The sequence below is a fragment of the Balaenoptera borealis genome, assembly GCF_965194805.1.
Source record: "Balaenoptera borealis genome assembly, chromosome: 7".
Taxonomy (NCBI): domain Eukaryota; kingdom Metazoa; phylum Chordata; class Mammalia; order Artiodactyla; family Balaenopteridae; genus Balaenoptera; species Balaenoptera borealis.
In genome coordinates this window covers 69,313,627-69,330,655 of record NC_138864.1, presented here as the reverse complement: position 1 = coordinate 69,330,655, position 17,029 = coordinate 69,313,627, and the positions used below count along the sequence as shown (strand labels likewise).

Below are 17,029 nucleotides of genomic sequence, written 5' to 3'. Positions count from 1 at the left end.
TATTCAGACCGTCAAGGCACAATAGCCTTTGCCCAGCACAGTGGTTACTTAGCTTTAAGAAAGGATCCAGGAGAGACAGCATCCAGAGCAACAGCGTCCCAGAGGCCCTGGATGCAGCTTTTGATGTCCCCAGCCACATGCACTGGGTATGTTTTGGTCACAGGAAATGAAAAGAAACTGAAGTGAGTGTGGATCATATCAGCAAAGGGATACTGCAGAGTTTAGGATCCCTGAGCTTAAACACTTTCCTAGGGGCTTCCCTGGTGGCACAGTGGTTGAGAATCTGCCCGCTAATGCAGGGGACACGGGTTCGAGCCCTGGTCTGGGAGGATCCCACATGCCGCGGAGCGACTGGACCGGTGAGCCACAATTACTGAGCCTGCGCGTCTGGAGCCTGTGCTCCGCAACAAGAGAGTCCGCGATAGTGAGAGGCCCGCCCACCGCGATGAAGAGTGGCCCCCGCTTGCCACAACTAGAGAAAGCCCTCATACAGAAACGAAGACCCAACACAGCCATAAATAAATAAATAAATAATTAAAAAAAAATAAAAAAACAAACAAAAAAACCCCAACAGTTTCCTAATCATGTTAGCTTCCCAAAGTCACGGTGACGAGCTCCCACTCTTTGTTGCAGCCGCAGTCCATAAATGACAGGTTATACAATAAACAATCCTGATAACTAGGTACAGCGTACTTAGCAACATCTTTGGATTCCTCAATTAACCACAGTGGATACTTCAAGATGTTTGACCAAAGATTAAACTGTGCTCAAGCATCAGTAAGATTTACAGTCCAGCTATTAATTCTTTCTTTTTAGCAGGTCACTTGTATAATCCTGGCTGAAAGTCTGGGTAATGCAGTTTGCAGCTTTTCCAGCATCTATGGTCCAGGAAGCCAAACAAGAAGAAAGTTGGAACAGATGTTGTGTGGACCAGAACACAGAAGTACCACACCGTCTAATTGGCTAAAGGCTAAAAATCCCTAGTCCGGGAGTCTGGCAACAGGCCTCTGAAACCATTTACCCTAAGTTGTAACTTTGGACAAGTCACATACTCTGGTTTTCAACTTCCGCATTTGCCACAAGAGAGATTTGGACTGTATGCTTTAGCGATTAGGCTAGCTGTAACATTGTATAATTCCATAATTTGGGGCAACTCTATTCCAAATTCACTGAGCTTCAGCCCCACAGAGGACACATAAATAGGCAGGCTGTGTGTAATTGATGGCTTTAAATCAAAAATCCATCCCATATCGGAACCTTAGCTCTTATGTATTGTCCTGCTATTTTCAGATTTGTGAAATAATTTCCTTGCTCTTGTGTAGTGGGACTTGTATAAAACTCAGTTGGCTTTAATTCATGTCCATAATATTCCATTTTACAAGCTTAAAATCTCTAAGTATATTTTAAATTATTTTGGACATTTAATTTCTGGAAAAGTACTATATATATATATATATATATATATATATATATATATAATTTTTTTTTTTAACTTGCAGCATGCTCTTCAGGCATTTTTGTTGCTATTCTTGGAGGATGACGGAACTGGAGCATCTTCTTGCTGACTGCTGGGGAAGGTCACTTTTACATGTACTTCCCCATTGATACGGGAAGCACTGTGGGCTCAGAGAGGGATACTTTCCCTGCGCAGTCTTCCCTGACCCCTCAAGACCCAGTTAGATGCGTCTTCCAGGTGCCGCAGGAGGCTGCTCCTTACCCTGCCCCCCCGTGGGGCTCATCACACCGCGTTGAACTTGCCCGTGACTCGTCTGTCTCGGCTCTAGATTAGTGGGCTCCTGGAGACCCAGGAGAGTCTTTTGTTCCCCACTGTGTCCCCAGCACATAGGGAGACACACTGTAACTTTAACGCACATTTGTTGACTACATCACAGATTGAATGGCTGTGTGGCCCCGGGAGAGTCCAGGTGGGTAATCCAGTTTCCATCTCTGTCAAAATGACATTTTTTTGTTGAACTGGCTTCTTTTCTGTGCAGGACCACCACCATGCAGGGGCTGGGGTGGGTCAATGGCTGTATTTGCCAGGTAGATTTGGAGCAAGGGTTACTTACAGGCTCTGTGGTGGGTGGGCATTTTCTAGCTCTTGGAAAAGTAATCTTTTTTTAATAAACAAAATAGCACTACATAAAAAAATTGTGTCAGGTGGCATCAACTCTTGTGGCAAAAGCAAAACTACCTCAGTGGAACCTAAATTCATAGTAAAAAGAAGTGTGAGATCGTTACCTTCTAAATTGAAATCCCTACAGGCACTTCTGTATACAAACACAAAACAAAACAATCAATGGTTGAATACTGATGATGTCTACACGTAACCATTTATTTACTACCTTGGGATCTTTCTCTCTGGCTTAGCTTTCCTCACAAATTTGCTTCTTAAGTCCTTGCCATAGGAATGGTCAAGCTCTATTTATTTCATTATCTTTTTAGAGTGATATAAACTTCAGAAAGACATTGAAAGGGCATAATGATTACAGAAGCAGAACTGAGAGAGATGCTATGAATAAATTAATTTAGAAATGAAAAATCCTCTCACTGAAAGTGATATTCACTTCACTGCAATGGTCACTGAACCACCCCCCTCTTCAAGTTGGTTAGTTTTACAAGTTTAATGGACTGAAACCTAATTGTGTCAAGTCATTTAGTCCAGATGATAGAGATACTAAGAAGAGATTAAAAACATTAACGTATCTCGTCAAATTCTTTTGAGTATTTCTCAGGGGCAGTTTATCTTCTGCCTTTGTGGGTGCGATTGATTTTGGGAAATAGTCAAGTGCGGTAAATACAGTGGATTCATCTGACAGTACACAAGGCTTATCACACAAAATGTTATGATAGATAGGCTGATTTCCTGTGCAGGTGAAAACCAGTTCTGTTGAGGAGTTGGACACACGGCTGATAAAGCTCATACATGGAGGATTTTGTGTTCTGACATTTGCTTTCACAGTTCTTCATGTGCCGCCCTAATTCCCAACCCTCTCAGTTTTTAAACTAATAGACTAGGTTATAGGTTTTGAATTATTTAGCTCTCAAAATGACCTCCAGCTCTTTTGTTTTTTTCCTCTTAGTTTTAGAGCAAGGCTATGATGGAAGAGACCAGAATGTGCTTTTACCTGAAAAGGTCTGAAAGCCTTTAGTGACTGGGGAATGGAGAGAGTGTGGGCAGCCCAGGAGAGCAACTGGAAAGCTTAGCAACCTCTGAGGGAAATAACTACAAAACAAGTCCCTTCATCTGTCTACCTCTGTGACATAAAAACAAATCACCAGACCTTCCTGAGGTCCACACATCTATCCCTTTTACACTCAGAAAGTGCTAAGAGATCCAACTGTGATGGCTTCATTAAATCTAGAGTTGAGCAAATATTTCATATTTTATATCTTTGTCTCTAAAAATGTTGTTATCACAAAATAATCCTAATAGGGCTTCCCTGGTGGCGCAGTGGTTGAGAATCTGCCTGCCAATGCAGGGGACGCGGGTTCGAGCCCTGGTCTGGGAAGATCCCACATGCCACGGAGCAACTGGGCCCGTGAGCCACAACTACTGAGCCTGCGCGTCTGGAGCCTGTGCTCCGCAACAAGAGAGGCCGCGATAGTGAGAGGCCCGCGCACCGTGATGAAGAGTGGCCCCCGCTTGCCACAACTAGAGAAAGCCCTCGTACAGAAATGAAGACCCAACACAGCCATAAATAAATAAATAAATAAATTAATAATAATAATAATAAAATAATCCTAATACATAAAAGATGGCAAGTTTGTAATCACATAGTATCTTGTCTCTCCTGAATTAAAGAACTGAAAGGGGGCATTTCAAAATTGGATCAAGTGAAAAGAAGGGGGGGTGAGTGGCAGCACATAAACATGCCAGATAAATAAAGTTGGGAAAAGACTTTAAAGTGCAGCTTGAAAATATGAGGTTGTTCCTGGGAAGATGGCGTTGCCAAGGAAGGATTCATAGGAAGAACATTCCTTTACCAATTTATTTCTGTTTCTGGATTGTCCTAATGTTTGCCTTGGTGACAGGGGAAAGACAGAGAGGACTGAAAATTATTAGAGAGGTCTACTCTTACCATTATGTCAGAAAGATGTGACAGGACATTTCATTTTTCGGCTCTGAAGCTACAGTGAAAATAGGGACAGTACCTCAAGAGAGTGGTTTCATTTGGGAGGGAACACTAAGCAGGTCCCAGCGAAAGAAGAAGCACGGTCTCTGGGAGGAGACCTGAGCGGGTGGGAAGAGAGCTTAGAGGTAGCATTGCCGGATTCAATAGCAAAATGAAACAAACACGTACACATGACCACACATACGAAACGAAACACATACAAAATGAAACAAAAACAGGACACTCAGTTAAATATGAATTTCAAAGAAAAAAAAATTCCGTGTGTGTGTAGTATTTTTCGTCAGTCCCAGTGGACACACTAAATGATTAGTCCAATGAATATACTCAATTCAAATTTAACTGGGCATCCTTTCATTCCAGAGGAACCCCAGACAGTCCCTAGGAGAGCGTGGACGTGAGACTGCACTGAGAGGGCGGAAACTGACACTGTGGTACCATTTTTGGCAGGGAGCGGAGGGGAGCTGCAGCTGAAACGGGGCAAGAGGAGGGGCCAGAATTGGGTGCCCTGGGAAAATGCTAGGTCTCCTGCAATCCTGAAGTATCCCATCCTCTTCTATCGTGGGTATCCTACCTGGCTGGAGGCATAAAGGACAAAGCTGCAGGAGAAAGGAGCTGTCTATCAAGTATCTCAAACTCAGAAAACAGTTGGGACTGTGCAGTCAACAAATGTGTGTGAAGCTAAGTGATGCCTCTCATCTACTTTCTGGAAACGTGAAGCTTTTTCTGGTCTTTCATTTTCTCATTTTTGGTATAGACATGAGTCCATACCAAAAATGTTTTTCTTTCATAAGAAAAACAGTAGAGCACACGATAAACGGCAGATGTTGGGGAGACAGGAGGATATGGTGAGAATCATATCCATGGGATCTCCAGCATGTATATGGGTCTTGTCTGAAGAGGGCAGAATCCAAAGCCATAGAACGTACAACACAAAGAGTGAACCCTACAGACTTCAGTTAATAATAATGTATCAATCTTAGTTCATCAATTGTAACAAATGTCCCATACTAAGTGCAAGATATTAATAATAGGTAATGCTACCTGTGTGGGGAGAGGGTGTATGTGGGACTCTGTACTATGTGAAATTTTTCTGTAAACAGAAACTGTTCTAAAATGTAAAGTGTATAAATTTTAAAGAGTTTTGCAGCTAGAAAAACTTTGAAATTCACTGAATTAAAAAAAAAATTAACTTTAGGTGAAAATAGAAACTATTTGAAGATTTAAAATGGAACAGGTAATTTCACCATTTATTTTGGCCTTTAGCACTTGTAAACATGGGATTCTTGCTTTCCTGAAAAGAATAGATCTGAATGCCGGTAAACAGCCTTGCCTTGCTAGGGGGTCTGGTGAGAAGCATCTCCTGGAGCTCATTAGAAATGAGGACTCCCAGGCCCCTACTGAAGTGGGAGGAGTCAAAATCTGCATATTAACAAGACCCTAGAGTGATTTCCAGGCACAACAAGAAGCACTAGCATAGAGGTCATAAACATGGGTTACGGTATCAGATGACCTTGGTTCTGAGCCCTATTTATCACACTCTTTCTTCTAACGGGGCCCCTGTGGTTACCTAAATGTCTGTAAGCCTCAGTTTTTAAATTTCCAACACAAGGGGAGTGAGAATACCTATCTCAATGGGTTATTAGGAGGATAAAATGAGGTCATGCCTGTAAAGCTCTTAGCATGGTGCTTAGCAAAAAAAATCTTTTAAAAACCAAAAAAGAAACAAACAAAACCCAAAAAAACCAACCAACCAAAAGACGTAGTCAATGAAGGTTAAGGATTGATATTGCTAATAATGTCAATGGTAGCAAATGCCTTGGAAGAATTTGAACTTCTTATGTTAGAGTTTTGCCCTTTTAACTTCCAAGACACTTTTTTTTTTTTCCTGAGGAAGGATGAAAGAAAGTGAATAAAAGAAAAAAGGAAGAAAGGCCCTATTTCTTAAAGGAATCAGTATGCCAAAGTCAATCCTCAGATAACTGGATCATTCATTTCTATCTGTGGAAATGATTGGCCTGGTTCTCTTGGAGCTTGGCATAAAAACCAAACGAATCAATTTGCTACAGATTGACACCATGTAAATGAACTCATTTACCTCTCATTTAGTCCAAATGACTCCTTGCTAGCTACTCCATCTGACTTTCCTTTCATACAGAAAGAAATACAAGGGGTCCTCTTCTAGTCCTAGAGACATAGTCCCGTGAGACACATTGGGACTCAGCACTGGAACCTGTAACCTGGCACTGCTGTTTGTTTTGGAACCTATCATTTCAAAAAAGGTGTTTAGTGCTAAAATAATTTCTTTAAGGTGGGCGACTTAGGAAGTAGAATTGCACCTTATCTAATCTGGACTCAATAATTAAGAAAGGTGTTTGTATTAATCATGTCTTTTTATCTTCTACTTTTCAGAAGCTTTGACATCTTGATGCCTTGCTGACCCTGGAGAGTCTATCCCTCCCTCCCCGGGCTAGCCAAGTCCTAGAGACAGTAAACTCAGTAAACCCAGGAGCATGCCTTTCATATGCAAACTAACCAATCCAGAACACGCACATCCACATCTCCTCTATCTGGCTCTCACACTCTGGACCACTATCCACCCACCCTAATCACCCCAGGGCCAGGTACCAGACAACTAGAGACAGCCCTCACACCCCAGAGCCCCCTGAAATTATCCAAACCAGCCAACCTTGAGCCTGCTTACCTTGCCTCTCCTGTTCCTTCCCCAAGAAACCAAGTTCTTCTCCGCCTACCTCACCCTCCTGTCCAACCCCGATGCTTCCCCATGCGGCCCCCATGGTGTGGTGTGCCCTTCCTCTTGGGAACCGTAACAAACTTTGTATTCAGTGGCAACCATCTCCTGATCTGCTGGCCTCACCACACATGAATAATAAAACCTACATTTTAAAACAGTGTTTTCAAAGATGACTCTATTTGACAACAGAGTAATCTATTCTGTGCCAAACAAATGGATACCTTAGGGTAACTCCCTATAATATCAGAAGTCAGAGGGTGTACGGTTTGTTTGAATGGCTAGGAGGTCATTGCTGTGGATTTGAACACGGACAATGATTCAACTCTAACAGTAAAATATCACGGTGGGGTCCTTTCCTAATGCTATTCCTTCTGTTTCAAAAGTTCTCGTTCCTTCCATTTCCTTAGAATTCCTGCTTGTTCCTTCGATCTAGCCTAAAGGTCCCTTCTCTGTGAAGCCTTCCTCAATTACCTTGGGCGCAGCTCATGTGTTTGCTCTCATTGTCTCTGGTACTTATCTCTGTCTTATTCCAGGTATCCCTCTGGTCAGTGTTGTTGTTGGTGTGTCTGTGTCCCCCGACCCTGCTCCCCTGGAAATTCATCTCTGAATTCCCAGCACTCAGCATAGAGAGACAGTAGTGGACATCTAACTACTTGCTGACTAAGTGAATTAGTAGCAGAGCTATTTCTTGGATGGTGTACTAGTTTGCTAGGGCTACTGTACTAAAGTGACACAAATTGAGTGGCTTAAAACAACAAAAACTCTAGCCTCAGTTCTGGAGGCTAAGTCTGAAATCAAGATGTCATTAGAGCCATACTTGCTCCAAAACCTCTAGGGGAGTATCTATTCTTGCCTGTTGCAGCTTCTGATAGCCCCAGATATTCCTTGGCTTGTGACAGCAAAACTCCAACTTGCTTGAGCCTTCACATGGCTGTCTTCCCTCTGTGTCCTTATAAGGACACAAGTCATGTTGGATTAAAAGCCCACCGTACTCCAGCACGCCCTCATCCTAACTACTTACATCTGCAACGACCCCATTCCCAAATAAGGTCACATTGTGAAGTACCAGAGGGATAGGACTTCAACGTATCTTTTGGAGGGGGGACACAATTCAACCCATAACAGATAGTAAGGATCTTATGGGAAATTCCGTGGAAGGCATGGTGTGTGCCTTCCACCCCATCTTTTTACAGGTGAATTCTGATTTAGAATTAAGATCACAGGCAGCTTTAATAAATAGCATGTGGAAATTTAATGTTAGAGAAAGTTTGTTAAATGAATGAAAATTAATTTATAATGGTCAAAGGGATGAAATACCATTTGCTCTTTACACAAGTCTGATCCAGATATTAGAATCATAAATATTCACTGTTATTTTATGCTAACCAAAATATATTTGATGATTTATCAAAGTGTTGGCAGCTTACATTTGAATAACTTTAGTAAATAACAAGAGAAAAGCTGGTGAATTAATTCTTGAGGACAGCATGGGAATACTGAAAAGGACATTGTGATGTTAAAAGTTTAAGATGTTAGCAGCGTGGGTGTTGGAATCAATGGCAGGTGGCACCCTGGGCAGACCTCAGCACCTTTAACCTTCAGTAATTGGCAGCCTTGCCCTGGCTAGGAGCGACGGTGGGGACATCTTGCAGACCCTGGCACTGGGGTCCCAGCAGTGGTAGAAACCACCACCATGCTGAGTTGGGACAGCTGAGGAAGTGAATGGCAAGTGCCAATAGGTAGCACAGAGGCCTTGACATGATACGCATCAGATGCCCTCTTCAGGTCTAAGGACCATTTGAGAGGAATTAGACAAAGCGTTGAGTTCTAAGGTTTCTGCAAAACACTGTGAGAAAAGCCAGACGACTGTGGAGTGGTGACATTCACAGCGACATTATTTTACCTCCAGATGTGTCTGGCTTTAAGTTCCTGATTTTACAAAGAAAGCAAGTAATAAAGATCAACCAGAGGGCCTGAGGGAGCAAAAAAAAAAAAAAAAAAAAAAAAATGAAGAGCATAGGGCAAGAGAGAAAGGTGATGTGAAGGGAAGAAAATAGAATGAGAAAAGGGAAGAGAAGTGTCCCGAGGGACAGCAGCAAGGCCTAATGAGCCATCAGGGATGCCCTGAACACAGATCGCACGTGTAACAGGCAGCAAGGCTGGGAAGATGTCGCCAGGCTTTCTGTCTAAGGAGCATGTTAGAGGGAGGGGAAAGATGGGAGAACAAACGCTTTGTCTAGAAGATGGGAAGCGTGTGGAGAGCATGTAGTGCGACTCTGAAAGGTACAATGGCAGGAGAGGAACTGGGGGTCTGGGGCAACTGGTGTGTGGAGAAGGGGACGACTAGGGAAGGTTGGAAGGAGGCGGCAGGGCTGTTAATGTGCTGTCCCCAATGTCCACGTATGCCAGGGGCAGGGCTGTTGTGCAGGTGAGGCCATGCACAAGGGCAGCTGGCTGAGGGCATGTGTGGGGTTTACCATCCACCAAGACGACACCCCCTTGGAGGAAGGGGGGGACACTTTCTAAAATTCATAAAGCCCTGTGCGGACTTAGCATAGCTGCTAGCATCTTCTCTGGTCATTTTTGACACATGAACCACTAATGCTTCTTCCTCCATTACTTCCCCTATTTGGAAACACCTCCCCTTCGACCCCCAGCCATTCTGTAAAGCCTGGGGACTTTGCTGATTTTCCCAGTCAGCTCTGATAAAAGTATTGACACAGACTTGAAAAAGCTTTATGCTACGGCTCCGTGTCAAGCTTCCCCAGCAGTTACTGCTGAAAACTTTCCTGCCTTAACATCCGGGTCTCATTTTCTACACTGGCCAGACTCTTCACAGTACCTCACATGTTCAGGGTTCATTCTTCATCCTCAACAAGATCTTCCTACCATTCACTCAGGGTTGACTTACGTGCCACCCCCCCCCCCACCCACTTCCCTCCCCCACCCCGCCCCCCGAGTGAATGGCATTTCTCTTTGCCTTTCTTAGGCTAAAGCTTTCTCTTTTGGGTCTTGAACCTATTTGAATATTTATAAAGCTATGAACTCTCTCTCCACAAAAGTACACACAATTACATATACATTTTCAGGAGTTTCTGGATTCTGTAAAACTCGTTCACAGCACTCCCTGAGAAGGTAAGTCCCAGCTCTAGAGACCATCTGAGGTAATTGTTGACTCCTGTATGTTGTATACTATATTATTATTATTATTATTTTTTTTTTTGGTAGAACTCAGTCTCAAATGCAAAACAAAATCCTGATGTAACCAAATGTCTATGGTGCCTAGAGGCATTTGCATTTGTGGCCACTGCTCTGAGAATACTCTACTACTATGATTTTGCTTTAATCTATTGCCTGGTCTTCAACTTCATTCCCTGAGTTTAGGCCTTAATAATTTGTAACCTGGTTTATTACACATGGTCTCCTCATTTATTATCTTGATTCTTACCCTAACTCATTCCATGTTCCATTTTGGCTTCCAGAGTGCTCTTTGTAAAATAAAATTCAGATATCATTCCCTTGCTTAAAACCATTCAAGGATGTGATTGTACACTTGGGACCATCAGTCCTTCATAGCTCAAAGTGTGAAGATTTGATCAATGTGTAAAATCAGTTTTTGCTCCAGCTGAGGGCATGTGGTGAGGTCTACCAGAGAGAATGTGGAGCTGAGAGTGTCACGTAATTCAGTGTAACTGGGGCAGAGCTTGCTGTGACGCTGACATCAAGCCAGGACAAACGATGGGTCATGGGTTTCCTGAAACTGCAGTTCCCTTGTCTTGGGAGTGTGGAAGAAAGCTCAGGAGTTGGAGCAATAAACAGTTCTACCCAAAGGGCAGCACATTGCTGAGGGATGACCAGAGTTATGGTCTGGTAGTTCTAATCTCTGCAAATTGGGATAGTTTACTCTTACAATCTCCTGTACTCTTGTAATGGATGAGAAAAAGGAAAAACAGTTCTCCTGAACATGAAATGAGGCTTACAGTCTTTTCCTCCTAACATTTCTAAAATACACAGAATACATGAAAATCGTAGACCCTGAGGCAAGGATTTATTTGGGAGGTTGCGGGAGGAGGCATGGCGGGCGGGGGGGCAGTGGGATGGGGAAGGAAAGAGCCACTCGGGTGCATTCATGAGTGGTGACTGTGGTGGGCACCTGGGCTGTCGGCTGGGGCCTCTGCAAGAAAGAGCAGAGGGAAACCTGAGAACCGTCTCTCTAAGGGTTGAAGGAAGCAGGAGTATTTCCTCACTAACACCCTTCCTTCACTCTTTGAGAGGAGCCTCGGGGCACTCCTGCGCTCTTTGGGCTGGTACTTTTAGGTTCCTTTGGCAGGCTGAAGAATGCGTTTTTGCCACCAGAAAAGCCCTCAGTTAGAGACAAACCTCACTTTAAAATGTAAGCTAATTTACAATTACGATTTTGAATAATTACGGTACTTATTACTACGAGAATATAAACATTTGTTTTCTTTATATATTTACACACACAATACTGTATATCTTCATAGATTTTTTAAACATGATGTGTCACCATGTTGTTTCCCATTCACATCTCTACCATAGACTCACAAATTATTGGAAACCATTGGCTTGAAGACTAGCAATCAACAAGTCAAGTCCCTCATGATCTATCCCCAGCCTTGTCATCCCCCCATGACCTGTTCCTCACGTGCTTTATGGCCCAACATGACAAAACCCTTACAGTGTTGTTTCATACTCTTGGGCTTTTTAAACATGCTGGTTCCTCTCCCTGGACTGTTTATTTTTTCCTGCTTTATTGACTTCATCCTCCAACCCCCAATTTAGTCATCTTATCTTTTGTGCAGTCTTCTCTGGCTGTCTACCTCCCAACAGTCATTCCCTGCTTTGCCCCACCACTCCATGGTGAATGCACTTTTTTTTTGCATGTATCTCATTGTTACATGTTACAAGCAATAGTTCTGTAACTATTGATTTATATATGTCTCCTCCTCCATGTTTTATATACATTTATACCCCCATCATCTACCATGAACTTGACATATGATAGGTACTTAATATCATTTAACTAAATTGAACTATATTTCCTGGATCTTTGTAACAAGCTACATTGCTGCTGAGTTGGATAGATAGATCCATTCAGGCTTATAGAGCCAAGGTCAAAAGAAATAACACAGGCAAGCAAATCCTTTTTTTTTTTTTCTTCTCTATTATGGTAAAGAGTTTGGATTTTATTCTAAAAGCAAAGGAAAGCCATTGAAGGAGAGAGTCACACGATTCAATTTGCATGTTAAATATATCACTCTGGTAGGCTTTCATTTCGATACTAAAGAAAGCATTGTTCATGGGTACTGAACCATTTATACCATACACATTATGCAAAAACAAGTCCACATTATTGAAATCTCCAAGGATGACTAGATAGAGAAATTTAAATGTGGCAAGTCAGACAAAGGTATTATCCTGCCACCTTCATATTCTCCCATGTGTGAATTTTCTATTGGGAATTCATAACCTTCCCAAATAATATTTCAGCTAAAACAAAGAAGAATGTCTTTTAAGTCTTTGGCAGAAAACCGAATGGCAGTGCACAAGGTAAAACGTGTACAATGTTCTAATGATGCACGTGTTGGAAGTTTAAAAAAATGGGCAGTGTTCTTTTTCCTGTGTGTCATCATCAGGGCCTCTGGCAGGCTCCACCAGGTGAGGAGATAAACAGTGGGGTGATGGCCTGATCCAGCCTTCCCATCCCCAGGAAGGTGAACTCCACAGTGTTCCTGAAGCCAGAGAGCGCCTCTTGATCCTCTATGTCTATTGACACCTGTCCAACATTGCCCACTCTGTGACCACCTCTGAGTGGACACCTTTCCTGAGCTCTTGGTCACTAGCAGTTACCTGGGCACATTGCACTGACTGGGATTTCAGAACAAAAACCATTCTTCTGAGAAAACTGAACGTAAGCAAACTTCTAATACATTTACTAATTATTCACATAGAAATGTGAACCTAATTTCAGGTGCTTTGTTTGGTGACATTCTGAAAGCAGCAGCCTGGAGAGGATAAGGAGTCAGTCAGATCTGCCACCGTGTGACATTGGCCATGTTTAACTTCTCGGACTCCAGTTTTGTTTTTTATAACATGAGGATAGTAATACCTGCCATACGGGGTTTTTTACAGAGTTTAGAGATGGTGTATATATAGTGCTTGGCACATAATAGATGCTAAACTAATGATACCTTTTATTGTTATCATATTTGCCAATTCTGCCTCTCCATGGAGTTAAGAATATCTTTCTAATCATGAGTGAATTAGAGTTGCAATCTCTTTTTTTCTCTTTGGTATATTTCTTCTGTCATCCATTTAGTTATTCTTTCTTATTTTTCCCACAAAATAATGCATCCCTTCCCAAGGGAGATGTCAGAATTCAAGTTCCAAGCTTCCTTTGCAGTTAAGGTATATTTGATTAGGATACTGTAAATGGGGCTTCCATGTTTGCTGGTACAGGTGACAGGAGCAGCAGTAGTTGTGCTTTTCTAGTGTTTGCAAGTTTGAGTTTCTGAGGCAGAAGCAGCCCTGGTGAAAGAGCTACCAGTGGTTGCAGTCAAGTTCCTGGTGTTTGTGAAATTTGATGGCGTGATTTGAGGCTTTGCTCCTTAACCCTGAGAATCCTTCACTTAATATCCTATACCTGCTTTATCTTCCCGAACAGATTCTGGTATATTCTGGGGTTTTTTGTTTTGGTTTGTTTCATTTTGTTTTCAAATAAATGTTTTTATTTGGAATGATTTTAGATTTACGGAGAAGTTGCAAAGCGATTTGCAAAGTTAGGGAACATTCCACAAAATCACCCACACTTCTTATACCATTTGCAAGCTCAGAGGTCCCCAAGACTACCCTCAGTTTTGATATTCACTAGAAGGAGTCACAGAATTCACTGAAATTACTCTCAGCTACAGTTTATTACACTAAAAAGATACAGATTACAATCAGCCAAAGGAAGAGATGCACGGAGCAGAGTCCAGGAAAGTTCAAAGCATGAACTTTCAGAGCTTCCTACTGCCGTCTTGTGGAATCTTGAATAGCTTTACCATTCCTGGCGACAATGTATGAAACACACAGGAAGTATTGCCAGCCAAGGAAGCCCACCAGAGCCTTGATGTCCAGAGATTTTATTGGTCACATGGACCTGGTTGGCTATCTGATTGGCTGACCTCAATCTCTGGCTCCTGCAGAGGCTGAGCTAATATCATACGACCTAAAGCCCCTACACTAAATGCCACTGTGAGATCCTCTTTGTGGCTTGAAACCCCCAGGTAAACAAAGACATTTTTATTAGGTAGGATACTCTCCAGATCTCTTTGAGCAAGGTTAAATTCTTTACAACACACACACCTAAATAAAAGTTTAAATATACCTCATATCAGTACTGACACGAAGCCATTCTTTGTAGTAGCTACGCTTAAGCATCTTATATATTCCAGGCTATTTACAAGCATGATTTCTAATTGTTGCAGCAATATTTTAAAGTAGCTATTATGATATTTTATAGATGAAGTAACTGGGACTATTTTATGGAGAGGAAGTATAAACATGCCCAAAGTCACCAAGATAATAAGTGATAGAGTCCTATTTTAGAACCAGCCTGACACCAAAGCCTATCTCCTGTATTTCATCACATGGACTTCTACAAGGCTCTGGTTTTACCCTGTGATAGAGGCATTTACCCTGGACTCTGCAAAGTATAGACAAGACCGATGACTATGTCCCTCTCCAATAAACTCTGATTAGACATGCACATTTTGGGGATCAGTCTGCAAATGTGTATTATCCACATGCATATGAGCATTTTTTAAAAGAAAAAAAGTAACTGACATGTTAATACAAATAGCATTAGTATATTGCAAAGTTCCTACTCTTGTAAGTTTTGCTATAGTTTTTCTTAAGCTTATTTGAATCTCATTCCTTTCTCCCTTCACAAACTTTAGTGAAGAACTTGCTGTTAGTATTTAAAATGTTCCATGTTCATCCTTTGTCAATAATTAAATCCGATTTTCCACCTCCTTTGAAAAGACCATCAACCTTCCAATGTGCTTGTTTGGGATTTGTGTAAGTTCAGAGCTCATTTTTAATTCTCATTTTGTTTCAGAGAAAAGGAAAGTTTGGCCCCTTCAGCACCTCACCCTGCCTCAGAGGCCAGAAGTGCAATCTAAGCCCTTCACTCAAAGGTGTAGCAGACCACGTGATGCCGCCAAGGTCAATGCTGCTGGGAGAGTAGAGCTCCGGGAATGGCGCTCTCAGTGTTAGGTGGGTAACTGTACGCGCTGAGCATCGGGCACGGCAGGGAGCTGGTAATGGGATGAAACTGGTACCAGGTCAGACGACACGAACTCTACGTCCTCAACAATGAAAGTAGATTTAAATAAACCTAAGCCAGGAAGGCTGACAGAGAAAAATCTACATGCACGCATTTCTAAGGAGACAGCAATTAAATTAACTCCCACCCGCTGCATTTGAAAATGAGAAAACAGGAGCATGATGATGTTAGGTAGCCGTATTAATAACAGCAGCAACAGCAGCTACTACTTATTAAGAGGTTCCTGGGTGGCAGGTGCTACATGAAACGCAGCACGTTATATCATTTACTCCTCATGTTAACCCTGAGATAGAAACGATTATAGCCTTTCTCTGTAAATTGAGGACCGGAGATTTATAGAGATTAAGTAACTTGCCCAGATTACACAATTGCTAAATGATAGAAACAGGATTTGAATCAAGGAAGTCTACATTGAAACCCATGCCTTTAATCACTAGGTCCTATTTCTGATCAGGAACCCATAGCCAATAAAGGAACCATAAGAAGAATCCATCTTTCCACTGTTACAACTTGATGCCTTTAGATCTCAGTGTTGACTGCCTTAATATCACACTAGGAACAGCTATGTTGTCAGGAAATAGAAAGAAAGAGTTGGGACAATTATTAACCTCCATGGAAGCCTTAGGAGGAACCAGTGGAGAGAAAATATATTATCCTGGCTCTTCAGTCAAACCTTCCATTTCCCGCCATTTGTCTTCTGCCAATCTTGTGCCCCCAGGAATACCAAAATACAACAGACATTGAACTTTCTAGACTGATCTTCCTCCTCTGTCTCCCCCTTCCTCTCTGCCCTTCAGAACCTCAGATTGATTCTGGTTTAGGTTCAGCAGGTGTAACAGAGATTGGGAGTGAAAAGTGATATTAATGAGAAAACAATATACCAATAAATGTATCTTCCTTCAGCCCTATCTCCAAGCTCCTGAAGGGTAGATGAGAGAGAAGTATAGACCCAGGCCAAAAAAGTGACAGGTTTACTCTGAAGAAATTGAATGAAAAAAAAAAAAATTGAATGCATCATCTGGGAAGATGAAAAGTTTTATAGTTTGTGTTGATATGCCATAGGAGAGCCATGTTCGTTATAGCATTTGGGGACCTCAAACTTAACAATGGCCTCCCCACACAAGAGCAGTTATATTAATCACAGACACTGTGGCATCATAACAAGTAGTTTATGAAAATGATTTAACAGTGATGAATCTACACACCAAATAAAGCAGCAGCTAAGTGTATAAAGCAACCACTATTAGATCTGCAAGGATAAGGTGATTGAGGCACAACAATAGTGAGAGAATTTAATGTATATATTTTGAGAATAAGACAAATCTACTGGGCAAAAATAAGCAGGGATGTAGAAAAATCTAGAAGTTTTATTTAGCAGATAAGCATAGAATTTTTAATCCTATAAATAGAGCATAAAAAATTTTTTTTCTTTACAACAAACTTTACATTTGACCATAAAGAAAACCTTAATACTTTTTTCCCAAAAAATTGAGATTTCTGCAGGCTACATACTCCAATCCTTATATGATGAAGTTAGAAATTAAAAACGGATAAACAACAAAACTTAGTTGCTTAAAATTAAATAAAAGAGGACACTAAAACTGGACTTAAAAGATATAAAGCAATGAAAAGGAGAACACTTCGTACTAAACCCATGGGCCCTAGCTAAAGTGGTTCAGAGAAAATTATGTATATCATTTTCAAGACTAAGACCCCTGCTTCTGTATTTTTACTTGGTAGTTCACCTGTTGAATTCCCAGAGCAAGACCAAGCTATTTCCTACTGGAACTA

The 17,029-nt window shown here is 41.7% G+C and overlaps 1 long non-coding RNA gene across 1 annotated transcript in view; it reads right to left on the bottom strand.

The window, feature by feature from the left end:
• Positions 1-9,877: 9,877 nt before the first annotated feature.
• Positions 9,878-17,029, bottom strand: part of LOC309631804 — a 200,737-nt gene continuing 193,585 nt past the window's right edge. The window contains exon 3 of the long non-coding RNA XR_014246563.1: positions 9,878-11,062. This is a non-coding gene — a long non-coding RNA (uncharacterized lncRNA). The remainder of the gene's footprint in view (positions 11,063-17,029) is intronic.